This window comes from Camellia sinensis, chromosome 6, assembly GCF_055761805.1.
Source record: "Camellia sinensis isolate YWXY chromosome 6, ASM5576180v1, whole genome shotgun sequence".
Taxonomy (NCBI): domain Eukaryota; kingdom Viridiplantae; phylum Streptophyta; class Magnoliopsida; order Ericales; family Theaceae; genus Camellia; species Camellia sinensis.
In genome coordinates, this window is record NC_138966.1 from 200,659,176 (window position 1) to 200,672,686 (window position 13,511).

The window sequence follows — 13,511 nt, forward strand, 5'->3', positions numbered from 1 at the left end:
TTCAAAAATAGAAGTTCTCTGGTTAACCAAATTGAGGAAAAATGTTATTTTTGAATGGACAGTAGAAGATGTTGCTTTAATTAAACAAATTAAAGAAAATGTTAAAACTTTACCAGATCTTTATCTTCCTAAAACAAGTGATAAATTAATTTTAGAAACAGATGCCTCAGAAGCATGCTTGGGATGTGTTCTTAAAGTAATGCCAAGTAATTTATGGCGTGATAAAGAGATACCTACCTTTATCAGAAAATGGGATTAGACCAAGAAAAAGTCCAATACCTATAAAATTACAAAAAGAAGAATTAATTTGTGGATATAATTCTGGAACATTTAAACCACATGAACAGAAATATATTATTTTTGACAAAAAATTACTTGCAATAAAATTGGCAATAAAAAGTTTTCATATTTATTTAGTCCTAGTAAATTTTATTGTACGCATTGATAATAAAGCAGTAAGAGATTTCTTGATCAATAAAAAACCTATTGAGTAAGGAAAAAGATTGGTCTGGTATAATAAAATTTCTGAATATAGTTTTGAAGCTGAACATCTTAAAGGTACTAACAATTTTCTTACAAATTTTCTTAGTAGGAATTGTTTCAAAAAATTAAATTACTAAACAAGTAATTTTAATTTTTGCAGAAGACCTTTAGACCAGGAGGAAACAATGAACAAGGATAAACAACCTGCTCAAGGAGATTGGGTGACAATTGCTAAAAAAGCAATTCCCAAACAAGAAAGGGTTCTTGTTGTATTCGCAGGAAAACAACCTGGAATTTGCACAGACTGGAATGAATGCAATAAGCAAGTTTGCGGATTTCCAAAAGCCAATCATAAATCATATGATAGCATGAACAAAGCTAAAAAAGCTTTTTGCAGTGCACTAGCTATGCCTGTTTATCAAAAGAATTTTTGTCAAATGAGAACTAGCCCAGTTCCAACTAATATTCAGACATCTAGATCAGATGAATCTGACATAAAAGATTTTTTCAACCCTGGTATATCCAGAGAAATTTATACAAAACTCAATGGAGTTTGGAAAACTCACATTGTAGACAACAAAGTGAAATTTCGAAAACACACGGGAATTCTGGCCAACAAATTAGCAGAGCAAACAGCTAAATTAAAAGATTTGTAAAATCTTTGTTTCAATATTCTTAAACAAATGAATTGGAATGAAGATTTTAATTTTGAAAAAATAAACAATTTTCTTCAGCTATCAGACCTCATATCAGATGAGTTTTCCGATCCAGTTTTTGAACAAATAAAAAGATTTTGTTTTTTTTAAAAAGCAAGAACTTTGCTTCCAAAAGAAATTTTTATGTTAATCAAAAATAGAGTTGAGGATCATCGTGATAAGATTAGACAAATCTTAGAACGATCTTATGATAAATTAAATTTTAAAGATGGAATTCCCAAAATAACCATCATGACAAATCATGACATGTGGTATTTTGAAGATATAGATTGGGGAATAATTAATCAAGTTATTTTCTAAATTTTAGATCCAATCCAGTAGATAGAATATCCAATGATTATCAAAGCAATGCTTTCATGGGTAGTAAAAGGCTTTTGATAGAGCAAATATTTTACTTTCTGGATCTCCAGCACTGTTGGTTGGCGGGAACGAGAACATTTTTTCCAACCATACCAAATTTGGTATCTTAAAGAAACTGAAGATTTTGAATTTGAAGATGATTATTTAGTTGAAGATCGTCGGAGAGAGCGATCGGAAAATATCCAAAAACTTTCTTTGACAGAATATTGGATAGACAGTCTAATGTCTGTTTCACAAGCATCGTCCAATATCCATGGCTCAGCAAAATTGCCATTCATGGTCACAGATGGTAGAATACTATTTGTAACCCATTTTCCTATAACATATCAAAGGTCTCCTACACAAATTAATGAGGCTCTTGACTTGTTATTAAATCTCAAAAAGATAAAAAATTTGGATCTTCTGTTGGAACTCGCCATGACCGCGGATGATGTAGAACATTTTTGGAATGAGCAATACAGCCAGAATCCGGATTCTCCTCCATTAGAGACTGATGAAGAATATCACAATCTCATCAACATGATGGAAGCATAGTGGACCCCACTATCAAATGCAGCTGTCTCTTGATCGACTCCAACCTTATCCCGGACACGTGGAGCAACCTGCATTATTAGGTGGAAAGTGGTCAGACAAATCCTTTCAAAAAAGAAAATGAGCTTTCTACTATTTTTATTATGGAATTATGATCGAGTTATGGAGATTATGGAATTAGAGACGAAGTTGAAAACACAAAGATAGAGAGAATTTACATTGTTCATTATGTTGGTTTGAAAGCCAATTTATAGAATACATCTCACATATACAAACAAAACCATAAAGTCATCCTAGTCTACTAACATTATTACATTGTAGAAAATTAGCACACCAATACGTCCAAAATTTTACATCTTTCTACCAAAGACTATAAGCCTAGACATAGGCTTGGACAAAAGTTTTACAAAAAATAAATATAAGATCAAAAAAGTCTTGCAATAATAAATAAAAACCTACCATTATTGGTCATATTCTGACACTACAATTATATACACAATTATATACACTATTATATCTAATGCCTATGAAGGCTGGCAACTAATGACCATTACTCCTGCAAAACTGCTGGAGTAATGGATCAAAACTGATGGGGAAAAATATTTGGTATTTATTTGCTGTATACACAAGTGTGTATATCTGCAGCAGACTTGGCCCCAAAAAAATTAGGTTGGTGGACCACTAAACTGGCCCAGCCCAAACCTAATCCATTCCAGCAAGCTTCAAGCCTCAAGCCTTAGGCCTTAGGCCCAAGCCCAAGCCCAAGCCCAAGCCCCAAGATCTACGACCCACGGACCTCGAACCCAGACCCGACCCACCCACTCCCGGACCAGCCCCCGCCCCCCGACCCAGACCTCGACTCGGCGGGCGGCGTGCGTGGGTATGTGGCAATTTTGCCATAACCACCTTGAACTATAGTCTTGGCCCAAGCCCATCCTTAAAGTATCCATGCCTCCCTTCCTTCAGAAAATTTGGATGTCCCAAAAGGCTCAGGCCCTTCTCATAATCTTGAGGTTTAAATACCCATTAAACCTTTCCTCTACAATCACCGTGGGATTGGTAGTTATATACAATTCCCAATACCTCATTCATGAGGCCATATTTATGAGACAATTTCTCATTCAATTCTCAATGGTTTTTGGTCATTCTTTTTGTGATGTAAAGACCTTGTTATAAAGAATCTAAACCCATTTAATCCCACCTCAACCAATGGTTGGGACGTACTTTAATTTCACATTAAAGTCACCATAAAATCAAAATTTTTTTTATAACAATTCCCCACGTGAATAAAAATTGACCGAATGAAGAAAACGGACAACGTTTACAACAAAGACTCGGAGAGAAAACACATAGACTAGCTCTGCATTAGAAAAGGTAGCTGTTGGCCTTAAACCTTTCGTAGTGAAAGTCTAAAGGATTTACTAGCTGACCAGTGAACGTGTTGTCATGAACTGTTTTGCCGTTTGTGTAAATCGAGACAATAAACCTCACAAAAGAGTTAGTCTAACCATTGTTCTTGTTCTCACTTGCGTGTCCGGTATGGCCCTAGAACACTAGCCTGGTTCAGTGAGTGGCTTTAAAAAATTCGACCTTACCAATTCTTAAAGAAACGGCCTCACTCCGCACTCACATAGATGACCTGTATAAGGTATCTCATTATACCACGGTTGACTGTTCATATTACTTAGGTCATTAAAAGTATTAGCTTAACGTTCCACCCCCACCGGGTATCACTGTACAAAGAAATGAGCAAGAGGATTTACCTTTTCAATGACTCACCTGTTACACGAAATTAGGTTGTCCCTTTGAACCTAGATCTTAGGATCTCTAGTCAGCTAGGTTGGGTTTTCCGTTCCGGTAACATTACTAAAGGCCTTAACCCCATTCCTCTTGATGACGTTTCTACTAACTCTCGAGTTAACCCTTTGGTTAGCGGATCTGCAATGTTGTCCTTAGACTTTATATAGTATAGAGAGACAACTCCATTAGAGAACAGTTGTCGTATGAGATTATGTCTACGACGGATATGTTTAGACTTTCCATTATACATATGACTCTGTGCCCGTCCAATTGCCTATTGGCTATCACAATGAATACAGATAGCAGGCATAGGTTTCGGCCAACGTGGAATATCCTCAACGAACTAGTAAAGCCATTCAGCTTCTTCAGTTGCTTTATCCAAAGCAATAAACTTAGATTCCATCGTTGATCTCGATATACACGTTTGCTTGGAAGATTTCCAAGACACGGCTGCCCTTCCGAAGGTAAACAAATAACCACTAGTGGATTTAGAGTCCTTTATATCAAATATCCAATTAACGTCACTATACCCTTCTAGTACCGCCAGGTATCTGGTATAATGCAGCCCATAATCCCGGGTGTAGCGTAGATAACCTAACACCCACATAATGCCTCTCCAATAAGTGACATTTGGATTACTCATGTATCTACTAAGCCTGCTAACAAAGTAGGCTATATTCGGCCTTGTACAACTCATCAGATACATCAAACTTCCAATGACCTAAGAATATTCTAACTAAGAGACACTCTCACCATTATTCTTAGTCAAATGTAAACTCACGTCTACTAATGTCCTAGACACACTTGTATCTGATTTACCAAATTTCTCAAGTATCTTCTCAACGTAGTAAGATTGAGAAAATACAATACCACTAGATGTTTTGGTAATCTTAATGCCTAGAATGACATCTGTAAGGCCCATATTTTTCATGTCAAACTTAGAGTTTAACAATCTCTTGGTAGTTCGAACCATTTCATCATTACTGCCAACAATGAGTATGTCATTTACGTATAGACACAATGTGAAACCCCGTATTTTTATATAATAAAAATAATATGTATATTTTTAATTTTCTTAAATAATTATTCACAATATTTTGAATTTAATAGTCTGTATATTTTTATACTGAAAATTTATTCAAAATAAAATAAAATAAAATATTTTTGACTTTATATTATTACTCAATATTAATTTCTGAACCGTATGATATTTTTATTATATTTTTCTCTATATTTTTTTTGGTAATCAAATTACACTGAAACCATATATTTGCTGTACTAAAACCCAATCAAAAACCATGGGTTGCTACCCCAGGTTTTCTTGCATTCCACCTGCAACGTGGTGAACATGCTGACCAAGTGTTCAATTTCTTTTTTTTTTTTTTTATTTATTTATTTCTTTTCATTTTCTTTTATCTTCTTTTACTCTTCCTCATTTTGCTTCTCTTCCAATTGCATAGCCCTCTCTCTCTATCCGTTTCATTTCTCTCTCTCCCTCTACCTCTCATTCTCAAAACTCTCTTTCTCCTTTATCTATGTTTTTCCTCCTCCCCAACCTCCATAGCCATGGCCTCAACCCACACTATCGCCAACCCGCGAATTTCACCACCATTGGCGCACCGTCGGACCGGCACCACCACCATCACCTATTTCTATTATCATCTAGAACCACCATCCACAAAGTGTTGTAGGTGAAGAAAGAGAAGAAGAAAGAAGATGGAGGAGGTTGTAGGTGAAGAAAGAGAAGAAGAAAGAAGATGGAGGAGAAAGAAGCAAAGTTAGAGAAATTTATTTTGAATTTCAAAAGTTGGTTTTCGGCTTACTTTCGGCATGCCAAAACCATCCATTCCGGGAAGAATTGAGAAAAATGGATCATGTAAGATGAAGTACGGAGTAAGTTGAAGAGATTGGCGAAAGAATGAAGTAAAACCGTTAAGAATTAAGAAAGTTATGGAGTCCGAAAGATGGTTCGAAGAAATGTCCGAGACGGTAGGAAAATAATCTTATTTTTGGTCAAATTTTGAAGGTCCGACGGCATGCAAAAAGAGACTGAACGAGGCGTGTGAGTAGTGAACCAAAAACTAGGCCGTGAGGTGAATCCAATGACAGAAAAATAAGATAAAACGGAGTTACGATGAAGAAGATACAAGTATTTGAACTGGGGACATTGAAACCAAATTTCTGGGTCTCTTCTGTTCGTGCATGCTACGGCTTTGGAGAAGATGAGCTTAAATTTTATCCTGTGTTTCTCGGCCCATGCTGCTACGGTGCACCCTAGTACCTTTAGGTTAATCGAGTGGTCCTATGACTTTGGGGATGACCACCCTTAGGTTTTTCGACGTGTAGAATCCATTTTTGGGGTTAGATCTTGCAAATTCTGAGTCTAAGATGATGATCAACAACTAAAAGTTCTAAGAGAATCCAATGGCAGATCAACGGTGAGATCGCGTCCGATTGATGTGAAATTTTAGCAAGACGATCATGGAGCCAGGACAATCATATCTTATGATCAGAATCATAAATCAAATTCGGACGATAAATCGTTAACAACCTAACATAGTAAGAAAACTCTCATAACCGTCTCATTCTTTTTAATTGTTAAATATTTAGATTTGTGTTCATATGTTAACATAGCTAAAACTTTAGATAAAATTTTGTTTATAGTTGTATGTGAATTTGTGATTGGTATGTTAAATATTTGAAGGTCATTTCTTTATTAGTAGCCTTAAAATCATGATATAATCTTGGATTTAGACTTGCATGTGTAATTTGTGCCATTAAAGAGATGATTAAAGATTTTATTTGGTTTGATTATATAACTCTTCAATCTGCTAGAAACTTGTACGAATTTTTAGACAATTTTATGCTCAAAATTTTGAAATGATTTCTTCTACAAAGTTGTTGAGAATGATGTCTAGTTCACCCAGGAATTTTCTTAACAATTATTGAGCTTGGTACGAATTTATACAAATTTATAATTAAATCTGCTACTGTAAGACATATTTTAGTATATGTTTAAAAGCTTATTAAAAATTCCATATTAATCCAAATCTGGAAATTTCTAACTAAAATATGAAATTTGAGAAGTCTAATTTCATACTAAATTTTGAGATTGTGGGTTTGATTTATAAATTTAAGTATGGAATTAATTTAAGAAAATGTGATAAATCTGTGTCATAAAATTTCTTAGAATTTTACAGAATTATATTATAACTTATTTTTGGGAAAATTATTCCTGAAAAATGACCCAAACATATTTATTGAATATTCTGTACATTTCCACGAATTTTAGAACTGCATAAATAATTTATTTATAATTTTTATTACCTAAGGTATAACCTGAAAATTTCCAGACAGGTTTAAGATCATGACTTTAATTATTTATTCGGATAAAAATCAATTATTGTGTTGGTCCAATTCATCAAATATAGTAAATTAGTAATCCATGTATGGGTGTATTGTGGTTTATTTAATATTGTGGTAGTCTAATCTTGTAAATTAAAGATCCATGCACGTGTGTGACTTTGGTTTACTTTCTCTGTATCTAAACTATTATTTCATACCATGGTTTAAATAAATTGTTTATTTAAATGCTGTACATTTATTTATTATTGTGTGACATGTGCAATATTTTATGTTGGGAATTTTAATGAGTTGATATAACATCAATTGTGATTAAAATTTAAAATTATTTGTGAGTACTATTAAAATTAACTGAAATGATTAACGGCATATACAAAGTTAACAATTGACGGTTAATACCAGTTGTTCAGAGTGAGTCTGGGTTTTAAAGAGTATACGAAATTAAGGGTTGACGGTAAATACCGGTTATTCAGGGTGAGTCCTGATTTTAAAGAGTGTATGAAATCAAGGGATTGACGGTTAATACCGGTTGTTCAGGGTGAGCCCTGGTTTTGAGAATTCTCACGTAAATTGTGTTGCGAAACTCTAAGATGGCACGGGACTTATTTGAACCCTTTTCGGTATTTGGTTTTGGAATAAGGGTGAATGTGCTGGTGGCACACAGGGAGGTTACGTACCCCTGGCAGACCGTTTCCTTGGGGCAGACCACGGATGCCACTACTTGGGTATATAACTCCGGACGTGGGCATCCCTGGTAGTTACGGTTGGTAACACTTGAATATTTGACCAAGGGAGGGTTTCAAATTAACCGTTGCCATGCTTAGTGGTTGGTAAGTTAAATCTCTTTGGTGAGATTTCGAGTGTCACTTAATTTATTAAAATTATTGAAATTATTTTAATGGTTGTAATTTATGCTTACAATTATATTGTCATCTCATGTTTATAATCTCATTAATTTTTTCTCTTAAAAGGAATGGTAGGTTGGTTATGTTTTCTTACTGTGTTGCAAAACTCATGGCATATATTTTTGTTGCCCTGGCGTTTTATGCCAGGTCTTGGCGAGAAAATAATTGAAGCTGAAATGGAGTCGACGCTAACGTAGAGCCTTGGCTGACCTGAAACCCCGAGTAGAGCCGAGTAAATTATATTATGTTATATAATAGATATTAAGGACTTTGTAATTTCATTTGATGTTGTATTTGGATAATTTTAAGTTTTTATCTATTGTTATTTGGGCATTTGGTTATGTACGAGAATTGGATTACCCTATTAAGATGTCAACTTTTTAGTTTATTAAGTCATTTTGTTTATTTAATTTCCCTTGATGTTCAAAAAAATTTGGGGCGTCACACACAAAATGACATAACCCCTGTCAGTGTCTTTAACATGTATGAACTTGTCACACTCATTGATTCTAAACCCATTTGACAACATAGCGTTGTCAAATTTTTCATGTCATTGCTTAGGCGCTTGTTTCAAACCATATAATGATTTGACAAGCTTATAGACTTTCTAATTTTTTCTTGGAGCTGAAAACCCCTCGGATTGTTCCATGTAGATTTCTCCATCTAAATCTCCATTTAAGAAAGTTGTCTTTACATCCATCTGATGTATCTCTAGACTACGTAAAACGGCTATCGCAATCACCATGTGAATGGATGTAATCCTTGTCACAGGTGAATACATATCAAAGTAATCCAAGCCTTCTCTCTGTCTGTATCCTTTGATAACTAGCCTATCTTTATACTTATCAATTGACCCGTCCGTTTTCATCTTTCCTCTAAAGATTCGCTTACTACCTGGGGGTAGATTAACGAACTCCCAAGTATGGTTCTGTAAGATGGAGTTAATTTCACTCTTAATTGTTTCTTTCCATAAGGGACTTTCAGGTGAAGTCACAACTTCATGGAAAGTTTGAGATTCTCTTTCTAACATATAAGTCAAGAAGTCCGAACCAAAGGACTTGGCAGTCCTAGCCCTCTTACTCCTTGGCTCATCTACGTCCTCATCTTGATAATCTACTTGATCATCTTCAAGTTCCATAACATATAAGTCAAGAAGTCGGAACCAAAGGACTTGGCAGTCCTAGCCCTCTTACTCCTTGGTTCATCTACGTTCTCATCTTGATCATCTACTTGATCATCTTCAAGTTCCTTCTCAGAACTTTGATGCTCTCTTCGGGTTTGGCAAAGAAATACGTCTTCAAAGAAGGATGCATTCCTTGACTCCATTATAGTACTCTTGTGGATATCTGAAATATCAAACTTGTGACATGAAACCTATATGCACTACTATTATGTGCATAACCAATGAATATACAATCCACGTTTTTTGGACCTATCCTAATCCGCTTGGGTGTAGGTACCGCCACTTTTGTAAGACACCCCCACATTCGTAGGAAATTATAAGAAGGCTTATGGCCTTTCCATAATTCATATGGAGTCTTGTCTATTTTCTTCCATGGGATTCTATTTAGATGTAATTCGCAAAGAGAATTACTTCCCCCCACAAGTTCTATGGCAATCCATAACTTATCAAAATTGCATTCATCATCTCATTTATCGTCATATTCTTCTGCTCAGCAGTTCCATTTGACTGAAGAGAATAAGGCGCCGTGGTTTGGTGGGCAATCCCAGATTGAGCACAAATCTCAATAAACGGTGATTCATACTCACCATCATGATCACTTCTTAAAGCCTTAATCTTGCGGTCTAATTGATTCTCAACTCTATTCTTATAAAGAACAAACTTGTCAATAGCCTCATGTTTACTTTTGAGCAAATACACATAACAATACTTAGTGCAATCATCAACAAAAGTGATGAAGTATTTATTGCCACCATGTGATTGTATAAACTTTAAGTCACACACATCACTATGCACTAAATCCTACGGCTCTGAACTTCTTTTAATAGACTGAAATGAAGATCTTGTCAACTTCGCTTCAACACAAGTTTCACACTTGTATTTCGGATTAATCTTAAAACATGATATTTGATCTAACTTGATTAATCTACGTACAGGTTCAAAGTTCACATGTCCTAGTCTTCCATGCCACAAATTGGAAGACTCAAGCATGTAAGTAGAAGAAGATGCATCTTTATTCATCTTTGAGATAACAGTCATTACATTGAGTTTAAACATACCCCCAATATATAACCTTTACCCACATACACTTCGCTCTTGGTCAGAACAACCTTGTTGAACTCGAAGACCATGTGAAAACCATGTTTGTTGAGAAAAGACCCCTAGACAAGATTTTTACGAATGTCAAAAACATACAGGACTTCGTTCAAGGTCAGCTCCTTTCCTGAGGTCAACTTCAGGACCATTTTTCCTTTCCCTTTAACAATTGAGGTAGCAAAATTCCTCATAAACAACTTCTCGCCATTTGTAATCAGCTCGAAAGTTGTAAACAGCTTCTTCTCAGAGCAAACGTGGCGTGTAGCCCCAGTATCAATCCATCATTTTCTTGGGTTTGAACCCACCATATTTACCTCAGAGACAACGGCAGAAAAGTGCATGTCATCCTCATCATAGGAGTGATCTTGCATGTTTACCATGTGAGCACGGGGTTTGGTTTTGTATGGCTTATTCTGCTTGCAGCAATCACTAGCCCGATGCCCCTCGTCACCACAGTTGTAACACTTTTCTAAGAACCGATAAACAGGTTCCTGCAGCTTGTATGTCGGCTTCTTTGCAACACAACCCCTTGGCCCCAGCTTTGAGCCCTTGTTCACAGAGGGCTTCTTCCTCACCTCAGAAGATTTTCCATGCTCAATGACATTAGCCTTCACAGAGGAGGTACTCCCTTATTTCTTTCTATTATCCTCCTCAATTCGGAGTCAGACAATCAACTCTTCAACTGACATTTCCTTGCGCTTGTGCTTCAAGAAGTTCTTGAAGTCCTTCCAACCATTGAGAAGTTTCTCAATGATCACAGCAACTTGGAATGACTCGCATTCCCTCAGGATGAATTTTATGCAAGATCACTTGGAACTCCTGGACTTGGCTCATCATAGTTTTTAAATCTATCATTTTAAAGTCTAAGAACCTACCAATGACAAATTTTTTTGCCCCGACATCCTTAGTCCTGTATTTCTTGTCCAGAGATTCCCACAACTCCTTTGCTACGCGCTTGGCACAAAACACATTGTAGAGTGAATCTGCCAAGCTGTTGAACACATAGTTTTGGCAAAGATAGTCTGTCTGATTTCATGTGTCAAGTGCCATGACTTTCTGTCTGTCTGCCTCATTCTCTGCCACAGCGGAGGATCCTCACTCAAAACCTTTGCAAGGTTCAACATGGTCAAGTAGAACAGTATCTTTGACTGTCATCTCTTGAAGTTCACCCCAGCAAATTTATCTAGGCGCTCATGGTGACTGAACAGTCCTCCCGGAACAGCCAGAGTAACACTAGGATTGACCACAGAGGTCACAGCAATAGGGGTTGGCAAGCCAGTTGCCCTGGGGTTCAAATCCCCACCAACATTAGTAGTAGTAACAACATCAGTGACAATTGCCATTTCTGAAAAATACACCAGAATATCACTTTCTGTGTTTACAGAAATTAAACTTAACCCTAGAAAATCCCATAGATGAAAAGTTATTTCAAAATTGGTCTCACCACTAAACCTAGAATTGAACATGGTCAAGAATGTTCTCAGGAAGATTGGAGGGGTCACATCGGTCCCACTTAAAATCCAATTAACCTTTAGACAAAACTTTCAAAAGCATGTTGACTCCTAGTCTGTGAGAAACAATTTTTAGAATTAAGTTTTCCAAGGAATGGACTAGGTTAAAACAAACCAAGGTTCAACACTTACAAGCAATTTAAAAATTGCTAACTAAATTACAAGAAATATAAAAAATTGTTGCAACAATATAAGCAAATAAAACTTGCTTTTACAACTTGGCAAGCAAATCTCAAGCAAAAATTGCTTCAAATATAAACAAAAGTAAACCAATCCAATTGAGAATTATAAGTAGTCCATAAAATTCTTTTCCACGCTTAGGTATCCCTACAAAGAAAGTTAGTAGCAAACGACAATATAATACAAAGCAACTAATTTAAAGAAATTGTACATACAATCAAATATTATTTAACCTTCTAGCAAATCATAGAATATCAAAATAAATAATGAATTAAGATACTATACAAGTTACAAAGCCTTATAACTCCTAAATAAATTACAAAACTTAACTCTAAAAATTAAATTAAAAATTAATTATCATGAATTATATAAGATTTTAATTCACAACAAACATGTAAATAATTCTACCAATTAAAATCATGCAAATATTCAAGAAAATAATAAGCATGTAACAAATTAAAATCTAGAAAATAAATAACATGCAAATAAATATAGACAAGTTACACAAATTTTATAACTCCAAAATAAATTAAAATTGATTGTCATGGGTTATAAATGAATTTAATAGGCAAGAATTATATGAAAATTTCTCCAAAGTAATGAACATGTAATAAACATGTAAATTGTTCTATTAAACAAAAATTTTAAAAAATTAAAGACCATGCAAATTATCTTAAAAGCAAACCACATGGTAGGAACCATGAATCATGCTCATCAAATTAAATTTATACTAAACAAATAAGCATAAAAATAATGCAAGATAGAAAAGCATTTTGACTAAATTAAACCATTCCATTACAATTATGAAGTTAATAAGCTATGACTTTCTAATCAGGAATTCAAAACATGTAGGCTAGAACAAACAAAACAATAACATGCATATATATTAATCTAATCATCACTATCAGGGAAGGTCTTTGACAAATTAAGACAGAGCATGCTATTAACAGTGACCAATAACTATTATGCAATTCACTTTTCTATGAATGTGTTCCATTGTCCAAGTACTAGCAGTAAAAGTGAATTAAAATCAGTAAAGAAAATAAGATGAATCCTATGCAGGTGAAACAGTCAACATGTTCTGAAATTGTTTCCAAATTAACAGTACAATCCTTTTTATTTGATGTTCTATTATTTAATTTAATAAACCATGAAGAAGATATTTATTTATTTAAATTCTAATCATGACCTTTATAACTGTAACAGTAGCGTAGCAAGTCCATGGGACCAAAAAAAAAAAAAAACTATAACCATTACCATGCATATCATATTGATTTTTACAAGAAACCAGTGGCTTTTAAATTAAACAAATATAAGCAAAGCAGTGGCCAATTCCTAAAGATGATCCAGAACAACAGCATGCCTATATACATACATACGTATA

The 13,511-nt window shown here is 34.9% G+C and overlaps 1 long non-coding RNA gene across 1 annotated transcript; it reads left to right on the top strand.

The window, feature by feature from the left end:
- The first annotated feature begins 5,337 nt into the window (after nt 1-5,337).
- On the top strand, nt 5,338-8,567 carry LOC145793160 (uncharacterized). The gene is made up of 3 exons (XR_014333811.1): nt 5,338-5,574; nt 5,616-6,449; nt 8,306-8,567. It is a non-coding gene; the product is annotated as an uncharacterized LOC145793160 (long non-coding RNA).
- The last annotated feature ends 4,944 nt before the right edge of the window (nt 8,568-13,511 follow it).